The sequence below is a fragment of the Chaetodon trifascialis genome, chromosome 22, assembly GCF_039877785.1.
Source record: "Chaetodon trifascialis isolate fChaTrf1 chromosome 22, fChaTrf1.hap1, whole genome shotgun sequence".
In the NCBI taxonomy this organism is placed as follows: Eukaryota; Metazoa; Chordata; class Actinopteri; order Chaetodontiformes; family Chaetodontidae; genus Chaetodon; species Chaetodon trifascialis.
The window spans coordinates 2043756-2063178 of NC_092077.1; positions in this window are offsets into that span (position 1 = coordinate 2043756).

Consider the following 19423-nt stretch of genomic DNA (forward strand, 5'->3'; position numbering starts at 1 on the left):
TCCAACCAGGAGACAATTAAGTTGTAACAGAATAATTATGTGATGCTTGTTAAACTGCTATATATAAATAAATAAATAAATAAATAAATAAATAAATAAATAAATAAATAAATAAATAAATAAATAAAGCTTGTCTAAACTTGTGTTTTTCTGCTGTGCAGCATGGAGCCTGATCTTGTCAAGCTGTTCCACCTCTACCTTGACACTTGACATATGACGTAAGTGAAGAAAGTATAACCAGAGAGGTAACGGAAATGGAAAACACTGACAAGAACTGTTTGCATAACCAACTCTGTGTTTGGATGCTAACTCCTCATTTAAGGAATTCATTAAACCTGTTTTATTTGTTTTAAATCCAGACACAATGCTGTATGAGCAATTTCATTCAGTTATTTTGAATTGACTAGCTCCTTATTATAGGTTCGTATTTTGAGTGGTTTGGGATTAGTAAAAGAGGTACATTATTTTTACTGCTATCATCATCTTGTCAGCTGCTTTTCTTCCCATCTGTAATAATTGATGTTAGTAAATTCATCCCTCTTTATATGTCATTTTAATTTGATTTACAATTATCAGATTAATGAATGGGTTGGATTTGACAGAAAAACTGTTCCAACACTGTGAGTATCTGTGAGTCAAATATGTGGTGATTGGACTGCTGAACAACAGCTCTTTATGTTAAGTGAAAGAATTGTAAAATTTTAACATTTAGTGGAGTACGAAACACTAACAATGAATGTAGGTTTGCAAAAAAAATATGTCATGTCAATAGAGTGTCTTTATGATGTACAGTATGTTCTGTACTCCATTTATGTGATCATTCTGGCATATAGCTGAGGCCTAAAGTGCTATAAAAAGGCAAAAATGGATGGAAAGAGGGGTCATCCCTGACTGGTTTGCACAAAATCAAGCTTAGTGATGTTTATACTTTGAGATCGTGACTGCTGGTGTACAGTACCCAGAGTTGTATGCTGAAGTTGTCTCCCTTTCGGAAATGGTCTATTGCTTTTAATGGTGATTGAAGGAGCTGATTGGATTGACCATTAATGAAGTTAACCCCAAGTCCCCCTGCTGGTTCTATATTGCTTCTCATACAGGTAATATATTGCCTGGTAATTGAAAAAAAGTAAAAAAAAAAAAAATCTATCAATATCTGTATCAAACAAGAGAGAAACAGCTAAATTTGACTGATCCTGGTCCTTCCAAAAATTACTGAAGAAAATTGATGTCTCAGTATCAGTAGAAGAGGTTAAAAAAAGACTAACCTTGTAAAGTTGTGGTGCATAATCCAATATGTGAGATTGTATGGTATTATCACTCATATTGCTTTATTTAACTAACCTCTTTACATTATGGAAAGTGAGAGTTTTAAAAATGCTGGCAGAGAACATTATTTCTATGATTTCTTCCTCTATTGGCCGGTTTGGGTCTAAGTTCTTAAACAGGGTGTGTGAAGTTGTCTGAATTTTCTGACCCATCAACAGCTCTGCAGGACATCGCTCTGCATATCATCAGAAACAGGTGGTGATCTTCCTGCCTAAGAATTGCTTTTGCTATCTGTTCAGCCCTTCTCTGTCTGTCAATTTCTCTTGACTATATGACATATTTCTCACTGTGCTGTCTGAACACCTGATCACTAAACAATTTACATCTGTCAACTCTCCTCTCATCCTGAAGGAATTCCTGACTCTCTCAGGGATTGCACTTTCATCAATCAATCAATCAATCAGTCAATCAATCAATCAATCAATCAAACAAACTTCATTTATATAGCACTTTTCATACACAATGAAATGCAACACAAAGTGCTTTACAAAAGTTAAAAACAATATAAATAAAAACAGAACAACATTAAAAACCCATCCCTCCCACCCTCCGTATGGACTAACACACACCCTGAACTACATGCATACACACATGCGCACACACACACACACACACACACACACACACACACACACACACACACACACACACACACACACACACACACACACAGACATTCTCACCACAAATAGTAGTAAGAGTAACGAGACATGGCAGGACACTGAGGATTGAGGAGAATGCCACCTTTGGGGGCTGTCCACACCGAGAGGAATCATCACGGACTATGAGCACAGGGGACGCCGGCCACCAGGGCTCCCCTGACCCTTACATCTGGCAGACCTCAACACCAAGGTAGGGAGCCCCCCCACCAGCCAGGCCAAAAGGACCTGAGGACAGCACCCCACAGCAGACCAGTCAAAGCTCCCAGTGTGGACGACCCCCCTGAGGAAACACTGGAATTAGAAAATAAATGATACAGTTAAAAGAAGAGAGGTTCATAAGATAATGAATAAAGTTGATAAAATATGGTAAAATAATACAAAATATCCATCCATTTTCTATACTGCGTTTCCCTTTCGGGGTTGCAACCAAGCCATCAACTGGTGAGAGGTGGGGTACACCCTGGACCGGTCGCCAGTCAATCGCAGGGCACAAACACACACAATCACACCTAGGGGCAATTACAGTCACCAATTAACCTAATGAGCATGTTTTTGGTCTGTGGGAGGAAGCCGGAGTGCCCGGAGAAAACCCACGCATGCGCGGGAAGAACATGCAAACTTCACACTGAAAGGCCCGACCCGGGAATTGAACCGGCAACCTTGTTGCTGTGAGGCACACGCACTGCCTGCTGCGCCACCGTGCAGCTCCAATACAAAATATAAAACAGCAAACTAAAAGGCACCAACATAAGATAAATGATAAAATGTAAGAACGTTAAACGTTAAAAGTCTGATTAAAAAGGTGTGTCTTTGACCTTCTCTTAAAAATATCAACGGTCTCTGAAGACCTGAGGCTCTCTGGCAGGCTGGTTCACAGGTGTCGAGCATAGTGGCTAAATGCCGTCTCACCGTGGGTTTTTGTTCTGGCTTTTGGTATGGATAAAAGGCCGGTGCTGTAGGACCTCAGGGTCCGCGAGGGTTGGTAAAAGCAGGTCAGATAAGTAAGAGGGCGCAGGCTGTCAAGACATTTATAAACTAGTAAAAGAACCTTAAAATAGATCCTGAAGCGGACAGGGAGGCAATGCCGCCACTGGCATAATGTGGGCCCGCCCTCTGGTCTTTGTCAGCACGTGAGCAGCTGAGTTTTGCAGTAAATGGAGGTATGCAATACTCTTTTTGGGAAGACCAGAGACCAGGGCATTACAATAATCTAAACAGTATCCATGACTTGATATCTAAAATGCAGTTAAAAACCGGTATCTATTGGCCCTGAGTCAGGAGAAATGGCAATGTACAGCTGTGTATCATCAGCGTAGCTATGGAAACTGATGCCGTGTCTCCTGATGACGTCTCCAAGAGAATGCATGTGAAGATTAAAAAGAGCCTTGAGCCTTGAGGGACCCCACACTTAATTTCCTGGGTTCCTAAGGAACAAGTATCCATACTTACATAAAAACATTGGTCTGTGAGATAAGAGTGGAACCAGCTAAAAACAGTACCAGAGACAATGAAAAACCACATTTACAGGGAAGTTCGCCGAATATCACTGGAAACGGACCCTCTGTCGGCGGGGGGCGTGGTTATTCGCGTCTTCGTGAAGGTACGAATAGCTCTAATTAGCACATGAATACTACCGACGTTGATCTACTCAGGCTGGCCAGCTGGCTTCACAAACAACCATTGGATGATTCACAGGCATTTTAAAAGGAAACCCTCATGTGATTGGATAGCAACTTCAATCACATGAGTGAGTGTTAATGTGATTGGATGGCAACTCTGCTGTTGCTGCTGTCCGCCCCCCCCCCCCCCCCCCCCCCGCGACCTCGAAAGGGATAAGTGGCATAGAAAATGGATAGAAAATGGATATTTTAATGATTCATTTATTTGACGATCCACCTTCTGAAAACTACACTACCACACAGTAGAACACAAAGAACACAGTTGACAGAAACATTTTGAAAAAGTCTTTAATGAAATCGTGGCAAACACACATCAACAAGGATCAACCAAACAAAATCAGTGATGACTGGGGAAAAAAAAGAAAGGAAGAGGAGAGAGGTTCACTGATAAGAGTCTCTGGGTTGGGCCATGCTGCTGGTCCATGGTGCATGAAAAAAAGAGTCTAAGGCCTTTGGAAATGCTTCTTTGCTGCCTCTGGGTCATACTGAGTTGGCGCCTATCACTTTGATGGGGACTCGATGTGAAGCCTCTTGCGGTGTGTCGCCACATACTTTGGGTCACTCCAGCCGCTCTTGAAGTGTCTGGCAGAGTTGGGAGAGCAAGAAACAACAACAACAAGAAACAACAGAAAGGGGTTAAATAAAAAAAAATCTTACATAAAAGGACTCCTCTGTCCACACCATCCATGTCTGGACTCCCAGTTAAAGTCGCCATCAAATGTGACGTCACTGCTTCGTTGTGGGACAAGTTCAGTGTGTAAAACACAAAAAGTACAAACAGGTTATGCAATGTTTACTTACATTCTGCAGAATATATCCTGTGTATTTCTGTTTATTTTATTAACTTACCCCTGCTCAGGTTCATATCGCCTGTCATTTGCAACACTGTTGTGCAGACGCCCCACCTAGTGCAATAAGAAAAATAAAGGTTTGGCGGCAAAAAAACTGCACAATGTAGTATTAAATGCTAACGTTACTCACTGCAACTTATGCATCCGTCTCTTCCTCTTCTGGTCTTCTCCACAGCTGCAGTTCAGTTGGGGCTGCTCCTCCAGAGCGAGCAGTCTGGCTTTTATCTCAACCATTTCTCTTTTTAAGTCGGCCGCCAATTGCATGATCAGCTGCGTTACCTTCCGAGACAATCCGATGCTCTCAGCAGTTTCTTCTCTAAATTGTTTGGACTTTCTGGATATGGTCACTCTGTAGCCAGGCCGCCCACTCGTTGCAGACAAGTGCCTTCTGGGGTAACTTTTCTGATCCAAACTCCATTTGCGTTAACAGACACGCCAAGGTCGTTTTCTGCCGATATCATTGTGTCAGAGGAGGCGTCAAATCATATACGAGGTCGCGCTCTCAGAATTTCTCGTGAGACAATTTTTGTTGTGTAGAAAGAAAAACATGCTGTGATTTTGCTAGGTATTTTGATTTTGTATTTTTGTACATGCATATTTTATAAAACATGTAAACTTCTTTAAACTGTTTGACATCATCAAAAATTAAAAAAAGAAAAGTTACTTTGGTGTGTTCCCTTTTTATTCCAACTGAAAGAATCATCAGTGGACTTACCCTGCTGGAATTTTGCGAGATAATCATGCAACCATTGTTCATCTGGTGTTGTGGTGGCAAAATGCAAAAAAATGTGATGTGTCCAAGAACTGCAGATGCTTTAATTTTGATTTAGCAATTTAAGTGGAAAATGAAAGCCTTGGACACTTATCCTGTATGTAATCTATAAAATTATTTAAACACACTTTTAAATCCTCATAAAAAAAAAAAAAAATCTTTGTCTGTATTTTGTAGGCACAGAACACACACACACACACACACACACACACACACACACACACACACACACACACACACACAATCACAATTTGCATTTGTATAGCTTGCAGCATTTACATTTGCATTTTAACACCTCACGGTCACAGGGGCTGAGAGAGAACTTCCACAGCAATATACAGTGACAATGATTGACGGAAATGCTACTTTTCATGCAGTGAGAGGCCAACCAGGTGTCTGAGCCTATGTTATGGCTGTGTTCTGGCTGCTCTGATTTCTGCTTTTGTGTTTCCTCAGGGCTGAGGTGAGCGGTGGCTGGACACACCTGTATCTAATTGGGCTCATCAGGACTCAGCTTTTTAAGCTGACTTCTTCCACCACTCTGGTGCCAAATTATTCTCACGTGTCGCCTGAGTCTCGCTACAGACTATTCTCCTGGTCCCTGCCACGTCTCTCACAAAGACAAGTTGTGGTCATCTTGTGTTGTTTCTTGAGTTCACCTTTTGTGCGGCAGGCCTGATCCGCCCATCATCATCACCAGTAGGGGCGGGATTCTTCTTTGTGGAGAAGAAAGACCAGACTCTTCGCCCCTGCATTGACTACACTGGCCTGAACGAAATCACCGTTAAAAATAAATATCCACTCCCTCTTATTGATTCTGCCTTCAGTCCTCTTCACGAGGCGCAGATTTTCTCCAAACTAGACCTGAGAAATGTGTACCATCTGGTACGGATCCGAGAAGGGATGAGTGGAAGACGGCATTTAACACTCACCTAGGACATTATGAGTATTTGGTGATGCCCTTCGGATTGACTAATGCTCCTGCTTTTTTTCAGGCTATGGTGAACGACGTGTTAAGGGACTTGTTAAACAAAGTGGTATTTGTGTACCTCGATGATATTTTAATATTCTCTCGTACATTTGATGAACATGTAAGCCATGTGAGGGATGTTCTTAAGAGACTGTCTGAGAATCGGTTGTACGTAAAGGCTGAGAAATGCGAATTCCACACAACCTCTGTTAACTTTTTGGGTTATGTGGTGGAGAAAGGACAGCTTAGAGCTGACCCAGCCAAGGTTGAGGCGGTAAAGGAGTGGCCTGTTCCAGCGACCCGTAAGCAACTGCAAAGGTTCCTAGGGTTTGCAAATTTTTACCGCCGCTTCATTAGAAATTACAGCCGCATAGCTGCCCCTCTCACTCAGCTAACCTCTAGTAAGATCTCTTTTAAATGGTCACCCGAAGCTCAGACAGCCTTTGACAAATTGAAACAGATGTTTGTTAATGCTCCTGTGTTAATTCACCCAGATCCCGAACAACAATTCGCGGTCGAGGTTGATGCCTTGGATTCAGGGGTCGGGGCTGTCCTCTCCCAGCGCCTGCCTGTGGACAGAAAATTACACCCTTGCGCCTTCTTCTCCCGCCGTCTCACGGCTGCTGAGCAGAATTATGATGTGGGGAACCGGGAGTTGCTAGCTGTGGCGCTCCAGGAATGGCGGCACTGGTTGGAGGGAACGGCTCAGCCTTTCGTCGTCTGGACTGACCACAAAAATCTGTCATACCTTCGGTCGGCTCAGAGACTTAACTCCTGACAGGCCCGTTGGGCTCTTTTCCTGGGTAAGTTTGATTTCACACTCACCTACCGCCCAGGCTCCAAGAATCAGAAGCCAGACGCCCTCTCTCATTAGTTTGCCCCAGTGGAGAGGGAGACTAGCACGGAGCCGATCCTCTCCCCCTTATGTGTAGTGGGAGCGGTCCGGTGGGAGGTGGAACGGGAGGTCCAGGAAGCTCTCAGAGACCAACTAGTGCCGGATGGCTGTCCCCGGGGACGACTGTTTGTTCCCCCGTCTGCGAGGTCTTCCGTTCTCATTTGGGGCCACTCCTCTAGGATAGCCTGCTACCCGGGCATCCACCGAACTCTCTCCCTGGTCCGCCAACGCTTCTGGTGGCCTTCTATGGTCGCGGACACCAGGGCCTTCATCTCCGCCTGTACGGTCTGTGTCCGAAACAAGCCCTCCCACCGCGCCCCCTCTGGATTGTTGCAACCGCTTCCCATTCCTCCTCGTCCGTGGTCACACATAGCAGTGGATTTCGTCACCGGTCTCCCCCCATCCGAAGGTAACAACACCATACTGACTATTGTTGACCGGTTTTCTAAGGCTGCTCATTTTGTTCCCCTTTCCAAATTGCCCTCAGCCTTAGAAACCGCTGACCTGCTAGTTCTCCATGTTTTCCGCGTGCATGGTATTCCTCGGGACATTGTGTCAGACAGGGGGCCGCAGTTCACCTCTCGAGTTTGGAAAGCCTTCTGTCAGTCTTTGGGAGCCTCCGCCAGTCTAACTTCCGGTTACCACCCCCAATCCAATGGCCAGACTGAGCGGACTAACCAGGATTTGGAGTCTGCCCTGAGATGTGTGGCATCCCGCCTCCCGGCCTCCTGGTCCAAGCACCTTCCCTGGGTGGAATATGCCCACAACTCCTTGATTAGCTCTGCAACAGGTATGTCCCCTTTTATGGTCGTGACTGGTTTCCAGCCTCCTCTGTTTCTTAGTCAGGAGTCTGGGACGGCAGTGCCATCTGTCCAGGCACAGTTTCGTCGGGTCCGCAGAGTGTGGCAGGAAGCCAGAGCCGCCCTGGGATGGACCGCCGCTCGAAATCGCAAGTTGGCGGACCGCCATCGCACACCGGCTCCCGAGTATCGGGTAGGTCAGCAAGTATGGCTCTCGTCCCGGGATCTCCCCCTCCAGACAGACTCCCGCAAGCAGGCTCCCAGGTACATCGGTCCCTATTCTATTGACAAAGTGATCAACCCCAGCGCTGTTCGACTCAAGCTCCCCGCCTCCCTCAAGGTGCATCCTGTGTTCCACGTCTCTCTCCTCAAGCCGGTGGTCGACAGCCCTCTGCATCCACCAGCTGATCCACCCCCACCCCCCCCCCCCCCCCGCCTCATCGATGGTCACCCGGCCTTCACCGTCAACCGGGTGTTGGATGTCCGCAAGCGTGGCCGGGGTTATCAATACCTCGTTGACTGGGAGGGGTACGGCCCCGAGGACCGCTCGTGGGTATCACGGTCACTGATTTTAGATTCACGTTTGCTGCGGGATTTTTATGCCAGGTTTCCTGAGAAGCCTGGTCGGACGCCAGGTGGCGCCCCTTGGGGGGGGGGTACTGTTATGGCTGTGTTCTGGCTGCTCTGATTTCTGCTTTTGTGTTTCCTCAGGGCTGGAGCATGGCAGGGGCGGGGCCAATCTTTTCTGAGGTGAGCGGTGGCTGGACACACCTGTATCTAATTGGGCTCATCAGGACTCTGCTTTTTAAGCTGACTTCTTCCATCACTCTGGTGCCAGATTATTCTCACATGTGTCGCCTGAGTCTCGCTACAGACTATTCTCCTGGTCCCTGCCACGTCTCTCACAAAGACAAGTTGTGGTCATCTTGTGTTATCTCTTGAGTTCACCTTTTGTGCCAGCCTGAGAGCTTTTTCCCTTAATGGTAATTTTTCGTTCTTTTGCAGCGGTCGCTGAGTAATCCCTAAGCTGAGGCTTTTGTGTTTGGTCAGCCTGAGAGCATTTTTCTCCCTTACGGTGATTTTGGTTTTCTTCCTGTGCGCTGTTGAGTTGATTTTTCCTCCAGCTGTGATTTTGGTTTTTTATCTGCCTGAGCTGCAGTTTTTCCTCGTTCGGAGAGTTTTTTGTTAGAAAATAAACTGCTTAACTACCACTCTGCATCCTGGGTCCTCGCATTCCTTGCTGCCATAACAGCCTATTTAATAAAATGTAATGGTCTACTGTATCAAAGGCGGTGCTTAGATCCAGTAGAACCAAGACTGTAAGGTTCCTGTTCATCCTAAAACCAGACTGATGTTTCTCTAAAATGTTGTTTCTGTTTAAAAAGTCATTGACTTGGTTAAAAACCAGTTTTTCTAAAATTTTACTTAAAAGGGGTAAGTTGGATACAGGTCAGTAGTTATCAAGAACACTAGGGTCTGAAGTGCTCTTCTTCAAAAGGGGCTTCACCACAGCTGTTTTAAAGGCGGTGGGGAAGACACCTGTCTGAAGAGAGCAATACATGTTTAAAAGCTGTTCCTCAAAGAATCCATAAAATGATTTTAAAAGTGATGTGGGAATTGGATCTAAAAGGCAGGTTGTTGGGTTTACTTGGGAGAATAATCAACCAAGTCTGTGATAAGTTGTGAAAAATGAGAAATTCTTACCTGTTTAACTGCTTTATTGTAGATTTTGAGCTGTTGCCGTAGAGCTTCGAGGTGGACTGTTAGTTTAGACTTCCTCCATCTCCTCTCATGTCTTTTCAGTTTATTTATTTCATTGTTGTTTCTCCACGGGGGTGTAGGATTTCAGCAGGAGTACTCTGTAAAATCTCAGTAAAATTTACAGCCACTTCAGAAGTTAGGTAGCGAATTCTCACTGTTCTCACTGGGGTGTCCCGCTGGTTAAAACTGGTGATGTTAAAAAACACGCGGTAGTGGTCAGACACAGCCAGGTCAACAACAGAGGACACACCAATGGACAGGCCATGGGTTATGACCAGGTCGAGTGTGTCCCCTGTTGTGAGTTGGCTGTGTGACGTGCTGCTTAAAATCTAGACAGTTTAAAAGATTTAAAAAATACTCTAGACATTGGATCCAAGGTGTCATCAACATGTAGATTAAAATCACCAGTTATTAAAATCCTGTTGTTAGAGGTGTGAATGATTGATAAAAGATCTGAAAGTTCAGATAAACGAGCTAGAGTGATGGAGTGGTCTATATACAGTTATACAGAGAATTGGAGGGCTGCTAAAAACAAAGGCGTGGTGCTCAAATGATGTGAAACTGTTAAAAGACACTGCAGTAGAAGTCAGTGCATTATTTATGTTTGACGCAGTTCCACCTCCTTTTCTCTCCCCTCTAGTAGAAAATAAGAAGTCAAATTTGGTGGGGAAGCCTCGGTGAGAACAACAGGTGTGTCAGTGCCAAGCCATGTCTCAGTTAAAAGAAGACAGTTTAATTTATAATCAAAAATCACATCATTCATTAAAAAGGTCTTGTTTCAAAGAGAGCACACGTTCAGCACTGCCACTTTATTGTTTGTGCTGAACGTGCGCTCATCGTCGTGAATCGGTTGAATGATAGTCTGTGTGTGTGGTCTGAAAACATTCCTTGGTTTGTGCTTTCTGTGGGAGATGATGGTTGTAATGGTGTGGACTGTGCTGTCCGGTACTTGTGTGGACAGATGGGGTGTGTGCGGTGAGTGTGTGTGACATGCAAGCAGTCAATCATGTGGGTGTGATTGTGCAGTGGACAGATCAGCTGGTGCTGATTTGGGGAGATGGGCATGCTGCACACCTTATGCCAGGTTGGCGGACAGCATGCGGAGGTGCCATCTCTCCCAAAAGACATCAAAGTTGTCAATAAAACCGACGTGGTGAGAGTTACAGGCAGAGGAGAGCCAGTTGTTGAGGCTGAGGCTGCTGAAGCTGCCTATCCCTCTGCCACAGGTGGGGGTAGGGCCGGAGATCAAAACACTCACTTGGGACTGTGACAAGGTGTTGAAAAGATGGGTGAAGTCTTGCTTTAAAAGTTCGGATTGTTGCCTGGCAATGTCGTTTGCTCTCACATGGATAATAATCCTTTTCGCAGGATGTCTGGTATTTTCCCCGTTAACGGTGGCGCCAGGGAAGGACAGGGTGGACACCCCCTCATGTGGATGTGCCTCATGATGGAGTCCCCGATGACGAGGGTTGTGGGAGTGTCCGCTTGATCTTCAGGGGGGCAAGCCAGCTCAGCCACCGCGCCACCAACACCAGGACCCCGGGTGTGATCCCTCACCTGGTGGGGGGAACGTGAGGAGTGCCAGCGCACCGAGTCCTTAACCAGCCGCCTGCACTGGGATGAGGGTGAGGAGCAGGACAGTGGAGGCAAACAGCCCCCTGTTGGACACCAACCTGATGCAGGGCATCCCTCTGCTGGAGGGCAGCAAGCCGTGAGTGGAGGGAAGGCTGTGGTGTCTGTCAACGGGGGCATGATGGCAGTGGCCGCAGAAACAGGTGCAGTTTCCTGATGCTCATCCCAGGCCGCCGGCTTTTCGCTCATGGATAAGGTTTGGGGGAGAAGGAGCCCTGCCATGGGTCTCACTCGGAGCTTGGTCCAGTCCACTTCGGTCCAGGGGGTCGCCTTGCTTGGAGTGGAGCAAACGGGTCGATGACAGGAAGAGGACGGCTCCCAGAGGACTGTATGCCCAAGTGCAGAGGTGGCGTTTTTGGCGCGGACTCACCGGTCTGTGAGGACTCCAGCCAGCTGGTCACCGCCAGGAGACGAGACCTGAGGGTGGACAGCATGGAATCCTTCCTCAGCAGGTCGTCCAATATTCGTTTTTTGTCCTCTAGATGTTCAGTGATCCTTCTGTGTGCTATATTTAGCAGTTCTTCCAACTCTCCAGGTGACTCGGCAGCGCCCGGTGAAGGCATGGCGGCTCGTATGCCACACAAATTTCACTTGACCGGCCTAACACTAAAAACAGTTAAAGTGCCCAACACTTGAAAATTGAAGAGCTAAGAAAGGCTAAAAATCCAACTCTCAGAACTAAGTTAAAAGGCTAAAAAACCAAGTGTTAAGACTGAGAGCTAGAACATGGGCTGAGCGCTAAAACACGTGTGCATGTGTGTGATCATGCGTGTATGTCGGGACCAGTGTTTCTCCCATAAGCTGGCCAACCTAACAGGACGACCCGTCTCACTACCTGGAGCTGGAGATCTGTGTTTGTGTGGTCTCTGATCTGTTGCATCCTCTGTGTTGTAGCCAGGATGTGGCTCAGGACTGAGTCAATATGTGCAGCCACATCATTGCTGGACATGTCACCCCCAAAACTTTGTGGTGGGCCCAATCAAATATAGTCACAAATCATGACATGGGAGTATCCAGCAGGGCTCCATCCATGGATCTTAATGCGCTCGCATTGATTTTAAGATTCTGTTTCTCACAATTAAAGCCATCCACAACCTTGCTTCTTCATATATCTCTCAACTTCTTCATATTAACACACCTTGAGATCACTCAGAGCTTCTACCTACCTACCTATTCACCTCACTGTTCCCTCTGCCCATCTGTCTAGCTTTAGAGAGCCTTCAGCCGCTCTGCTCCACGCCTCTGGACCTCCCTCCCACCAGACATCTGTAATACCGACTGCCCTCTGACTTTTAAATCTTGTCTTAAAACACATCTTTTTAAACTGGCATATTCTGTTTCATTGTTTTATCCATTGTTTCATTTATTTCTGTTTTTATTTTTTCCTTTGCTATCTTAATGTTCCATTTGTTGTTTTTAATCCCTTGCTGTAAAGTGACCTTGTGTGCTTTGAAAGTGAAAATAAAATAAAATAAAATAAAATAAAATAAAATAAAATAAAATAAAAATTTATTATTATTAACAATATGAATGTTAAAATCATCAAGGATGAGCACCCTGTCATATCAAGGTATGACGATGGATAATAGCTGAAAATTCAGAAAACTAACTGATTTTCTTGCAAGCAAGAGGATAGATCCAAATGCATGGGAGTGTCTGAAATTACACAGAGATACACTCAATGTCCATATTTGGCTTAGGCCTGAATAAACATTCTGCTGCTGCTGACAGTCAGTTGTCTGGTTTTGGCATTGCACCATGTTTCAGGCTGAAGACCACCATAGGCTTATTACCAAGTTGTCTATTTGTCCAGCAGTACTTTTGATTCACAATCAGTGTGCAAAGTTCAAAGGATATACTTGATGCTTGATAAATAACACATATGATCTTGACCTTCAATGTCTAAAATAGACCAAAACAAGCAAGGTCCAAGGAAAAACAAAGCAGTAATCAAAAAAACACTGAAAACCGGAAACACTGGAAAGGGCTGGAACACAAAAAGTGCAAGGACCAAATGATACAGACTGAAATACTCTAGGGAAGGAAGGCAAATGAGAGACTGGTGAAACAAACAAAAACCACAAAGGTGAGAAAACACAGGAAGTAAAACAAACAATGACACATGAGGAAAACTTTCAGCATAAAACAGGAAATAGCAAAACTAATACCCAAAACATTCTGCATCGTGTGGGCTTTGAACTCACAACCTTTACTACCAAATGCACGTTGTGATTATGTTGAGCAACGTGGAAAAAATGTGCTCAGGCAAGTAAGATGCCCACGTGACTTATGTTGGTACGCACACCCTGAAACAAGGGACAGAGAACCTAAGGGTTACATTAGACATAATAATGGTATACACTTTAATTTATGGGTAGATGTATTGTTTCAAATGATCAGAGACTCCAATGTTCACAAAGAAAATAAAAATAAAGAACAACAAGAAGAATGAAGATGAAGAGAGAGTACCACCGCAACTGCTAGCAATTGTAAACAGGCTGTACCTGACGTACACTGAAAAAAATGTGGAGTGAGGTTTACTTCGAAAAACCTTGATAACAATTTCCACAAATGAAGTCAGAGTAAATTTAACAATAAACATTAAGTTTAACCAAGTGTGGCGAGGCAACGCAGGTTTGTGAACTGAAATCAGACAGAGACAGTGTTCCAAAACAAAAGCAAATTTATTAATTACTGATTAAAAGGTAATTGGAAGTATCCGTGAAGGGTTTAACTTCCAGTGGAAATAACTAAAATATCTGGGGAGAAGGAAAAGTGGACTGAGGCTAGCTCTGGGGAGTCAGCCTACTTAAGGGTGTGTTCCAATAGTGCAACTCACCCACCACTCGTGTGCTCATGGCAACCGGCAATCACTGCAAACTGTGGTTCAATATTGTGTTCCCGTGCTCTTACCACTACAAATCTGTGAGGGGAACCATGCTACAGTGCCTAGCCTCCACAAGCCGTTGACCAGCTCCACTCGGAAAAAGGGAAAAGAAAAAAATCAAAACTATACAAGAGATCATGCCAGTTGGTTCAATCCAAAACAGTGCCTGGACACTATACCACAGCTAGAGCCAAGGGCAAAACAGCAGCTGATTGAAACCAATACAAATGGATCGACAAAGCCAACTTGAGAGGTCTAATGTCCAGATCACTCAGACACGCAGACAGATTATCAAGACCTCAGGAAAGTGGACACCAGTATGACCAGGCAGACAGGAGTCACAAAGAGGGGACCATGTGGCATCAGACAAGGCATGCAAAAGGAAGCCATGATGCCACAGGTGCTTTTAAATACCCTCAGTCTGATTGAGGGCTGGACCAGGGAGGAGCTGACCTACTTCTATGGCGGTACGTTCACCAGCCAGCAGAAGTCATGCAGCCTGAACGCCGAGTGTTCCTGTTGCACAAGGAATACTTGTAAAGTTTACGTGCAAACTTATGTTTTCATGAGGAAACTTTACTCATTCCTCATCATCCTCATCCTCATCTTCAACCGCTTATCCGGGGTCAGGTCGCGGGGGCAACAGCCTCAGCAGGGGACCCCAAACTTCCCTTTCCTGGGCCACATTAACCAGCTCTGACTGGGGGATCCTGAGGCGTTCCCAGGCCAGTGTCGAGATATAATCTCTCCACCTAGTCCTGGGTCTTCCCTGTGGTCTCCTCCCAGCTGGACGTGCCTGGAACACCTCCCTGGGGAGGCGCCCAGGGGGCAGATGCCTGAACCGCCTCAACTGGCTCCTTTCGACGCAAAGGAGCAGCGGTCTACTCCGAGTCCCTCACAGATGACTGAGCTTCTCACTCTATCTCTAAGGGAGACGCCAGCCACCCTCCTGAGGAAACCCATTTCAGCCACTTGTACCTGCAATCTAGTTCTTTCGGTCAAGATCCAGCCCTCATGACCATAGGTGAAAGTCAGAACGATTGACCGGTAGATCGAGAGCTTTGCCTTCTGGCTCAGCTCTCTTTTCGTCACAACGGTGCGGTAGAGTGAACGACCAATCTCATGTTCCATTGTCCCGTCACTCGTGAATATGACCGAGAGGTACTTGAACTCCTTCACTTGGGGCAAGGACTCATTCCCTACCCGGAGTAGGCAATCCATCGGTTTCCTGCTGAGAACCATGGCCTCAGATTTAGAGGTGCTGATCCTCATCCCAGCCGCTTCACACTTGGCTGCGAACCGATCAAGTGAGTGCCGGAGGTCACAGACCAATGATGCCAGCAGGACCACATTATCTGCAAAAAGCAGTGATGAGAGCCTCAGCACACCAAACTGCAGACCCTCCTCCCCCCTGCTACGCCTTGATATCCTGTCCGTGAATATCACAAACAGGATTGGTGACAAGGCACAGCCCTGATGGAGGCCAACCCCCACCGGAAACAAGTCTGACTTACTACTGAGTACCCGAACACAGCTGTTGCTTTGGGCATATAAAGATTGGATGGCCCTGAGAAGTGACCCCCTCATCCCATATGCCTGCAGCACCTCCCACAATATCTCCTGGGGGACCCGGTCATATGCCTTCTCCAAGTCCACAAAACACATGTAGACCAAATGGGCATACTCCAAGGCCCCCTCCAGGATCCTTGCCAGAGTCAACAGCTGGTCCGTTGTTCCACGACCAGGACATACGCATTGTTCCTCTTCAATCTGAGGTTCGACTATTCATTCTCTTTTCTCAGCGAATTCTCTGAATTCTTATCAATCATTCACACCACCTACAACATCAGTTTAATAATTGGTGATTTTAATCTGTACATCGACAACATCTCGGACCCAGTATCCAGAGAATTTTTAAAACTCTTAAACTGTCTGGATTTTAAACAGCATGTTACGCAGTTGACCCACAGCAGGGGTACACCCTGGAACTGGTCATAACTTATGGCCTGTCCGTGGGTGTGTCCTCTGTTGTGGATCTGGCTGTGTCCGACCACTACTGTGTGTTTTTTAACATCACCAGTTCAGTTCTGGTTCTTTGAGTGGGTGATGAGTGTTTTTGGGTTTAACTTCAGCTATCGCAATAATACTTGGCTGTACTTTTGCATGAGATATTCTGTCACGTAATTCAGGCAATTTGTTGTGAAGACTGTCCGCATTTGTGTACCACATGGAAAAGGTATTATTGCTCTTCGTATTAATTATACATCTTTGTCTATTAGTTTCATTTTTCTTCATATCTTCGATTTTTTTCTGAAGCCATGGTGATTCTTGGTTTCCCTGTTATTAACGTCTTTCGAATTTTTTCAGTCATAGGTTCCATGGTGGTCCCCGGACTCTGTATGTATGTGAAGTTTAAATCTTCTTGTGACTTCTTCTTGGCCTCTGCTGCCAGGGCTCTGATTCTCTCCCACTCATCTTTGCTGTAGTCTGGGCTGACGCTTATATTCTTGAAGGAGTCTTCTGCTTCTCCAAGTTTATCACAATTTTGTAGTATTTTGTTCTGGTAGATCTTGTCTTCGAGAACAACTTTAAGTGGTCTTGACGACATCTTTTCGCTGTCTTGGTCATTTTTCTTCCCCAGTCTGACGATAGTTTTCGTACTGACATGCCCAATTTCCAAAACTTTGTTACATAGTGTGTCAAAAAATTGTTTCCTTTATTTTTGTCTTTCTTCGGGATTATCATGCTTGCTTTCCTTAACTCTTTATATAATCAGATTAGCTTCTCTCTGTTCCTTGTCCACGTCTTCTTTTCTTTTTTCAGTGATTGCTTGTTTTACAATATTTTTGACATTTGATGGCGAGCCTTGAGTCCTGACATGATCTGCCCATGTTTCGTTAACTTTCTTTGGTAGTTCCTGTGTTATATTACTTAAGAATTTCTTCAGTTTTAATCAGCGGGAGGCTCCAGTTAGAACAGTGAGGAAACACTACCTAACTCCTGAAGTGGCTGCAAATTTTATCCAGATTTTACAGGGCGCTCCTGCAGAGATTTTACCAGCACCCTGTGATTTTATCGTTGACAATTTTAACAGCAATCTGAAGTTAACGCTGGACTCAGTGGCTCCACTTTTAACAAAATCAATTAAGAAAAAACCTATACCTCCGTGGAGAAATGAGGAAATTAAGCAACTGAAAAGAAATTCCAGGAGTGCTGAGAGGAAATGGAGAAAATCAAAACTAACACTCCACTATGAAGTTTTACGTCAACACCTCAAAACTTACAATAACACTATTAAACAGGCAAGAATTTCTCACTTCAAAAAACTAATCTCTGACCACAAAAATAATCTCAAATTTCTCTTCTCCACAAATGATCTTTTAACAAACAGTAATTTTAACAGATCTCATAAGACAATAACAAATACCCTGTGTGAAGACTTTGCAGACCACTTCAGGGACAAAATTGATAACATCAGATCCAGTCTTTTATCTCAACAGGTTTTAACTACCAACACATCTGGATCACAGGTTTTGCCTGAGGAAACACTGGAGAGTTTTGCCCTGGTTGATGCAAGGACACTTGGTCGAGTTTTCTCCCAGGTAAACCCTACAGCCTGCCTTTTAGATCCAATTCCCACACCGTTTTTTAAAACACTCTATGGATTCTTTGAGGAACAGCTGTTATACATGGTGAATTACTCTCCATCACATTTTATTTAACACACTGAGGCACCTGGTTGGCCTCTCAGGTACTGCTTTTAACTGGTTCGTCTCATACCCCACTGACCGACACTTCTTTATAAGTTGGGATGCATGTTCCTCAGGAAACCATGAGATCAAGTGTGGGGTTCCCCAGGGGTCAATTTTAGGTCCAACTCTTTTTAATCTTTCCATGCTACCCCTCGGGGACGTCATCAGGAGGCACAGCATCAGCTTCCATAGTTATGCTGATGTTACGCAACTGTACATTGCCATTTCTCCTGATGACACATGGCCAATTGATGCCCTTTTTAACTGCATATTAGACATCAAGTCATGGATGGCAGAAGATTTCCTTCAGCTCAACCAGAACAAAACAGAGCTCTTAGTCATTGGTCCTGAAGGCCAGAGAGAGAAACTTTTACCAAAACTACATGATCTTAAACCAACACATTTTGTTAAAAATCTGGGCGTGATTTCAAAATGTGGTCTCTGGTCTTCTTATTTATCGGACCTACTTTTACCTACTTTTACTATCAACCTTCGCGGAACCCTGAGGTCCTCCAGCATTGGTCTGTGGGAGGAGGCCGGAGTGCTCGGAGAGAGCCCACGCATGCACGGGAAGAACATGCAAACTTCTCACAGAAAGGCCCTGCCCGACCCGGGGATCAAACTGGTGACCTTCTTGCGGTGAGGCATGCGCACTACCTGCTGCTCCACCGTGCTGCCTATAAAAATATGTGATGATAGTAATAATAAACATGATCAATGAATGTTTAATGATTACCAATGAATGAAACAGATTAAACATAGGTTAAATGTTTCTCCCAGAAGAAAGCACTATAATCTGAATGTGATCTGATTTGTCCAGACCTCCACATTGCAAAAGATTGCAGCCTGTTGTTGATGTTATCTGCACAGTTAAGGCACATTCTTAATGAAGTGAAAAATTAAATAGAAAATAAAATAATAAAATAAAAATGAAATTAAAAAAATCCTCCCTCCAAGTTGATGTGTGTTGCAGTGCAGTGTTGCAATTTGCATACAACCCTAATTCCAAAAAGTTTGGTATGTTATATAAAACATAAATAAAAGAATGCGACAATTTGCTTATCCTCTGTAACATAAATTCAACTGAAAACAGTACAAAGACAATACATTTAATGTTACCTCATCACCTTCACTGATTTTTGTAAATGTATGCTTATATGCTAAATTTAAAGCCAGAAACATGTTTCAAAAAAGCTGGGACAAAGGAGAAACAAAAGACTGGGAAAGTGGTGGTATGTTCAAAAAGCACCTGAACATTCCGCTGGTAAACAGGTTCAGTGGTAACAGGTGATAGTATCATGATTGAAAGGGGCATCCTTGAAAGGCTCAGTTCACCTCAAAAGCAAGGATCGGGCAAGGTTCACCACTGTGTGAACATATGACCGTGTAAAGGATATTATGGGCTCGAGAACACTTTGAAAAACCACTGTCAGTAA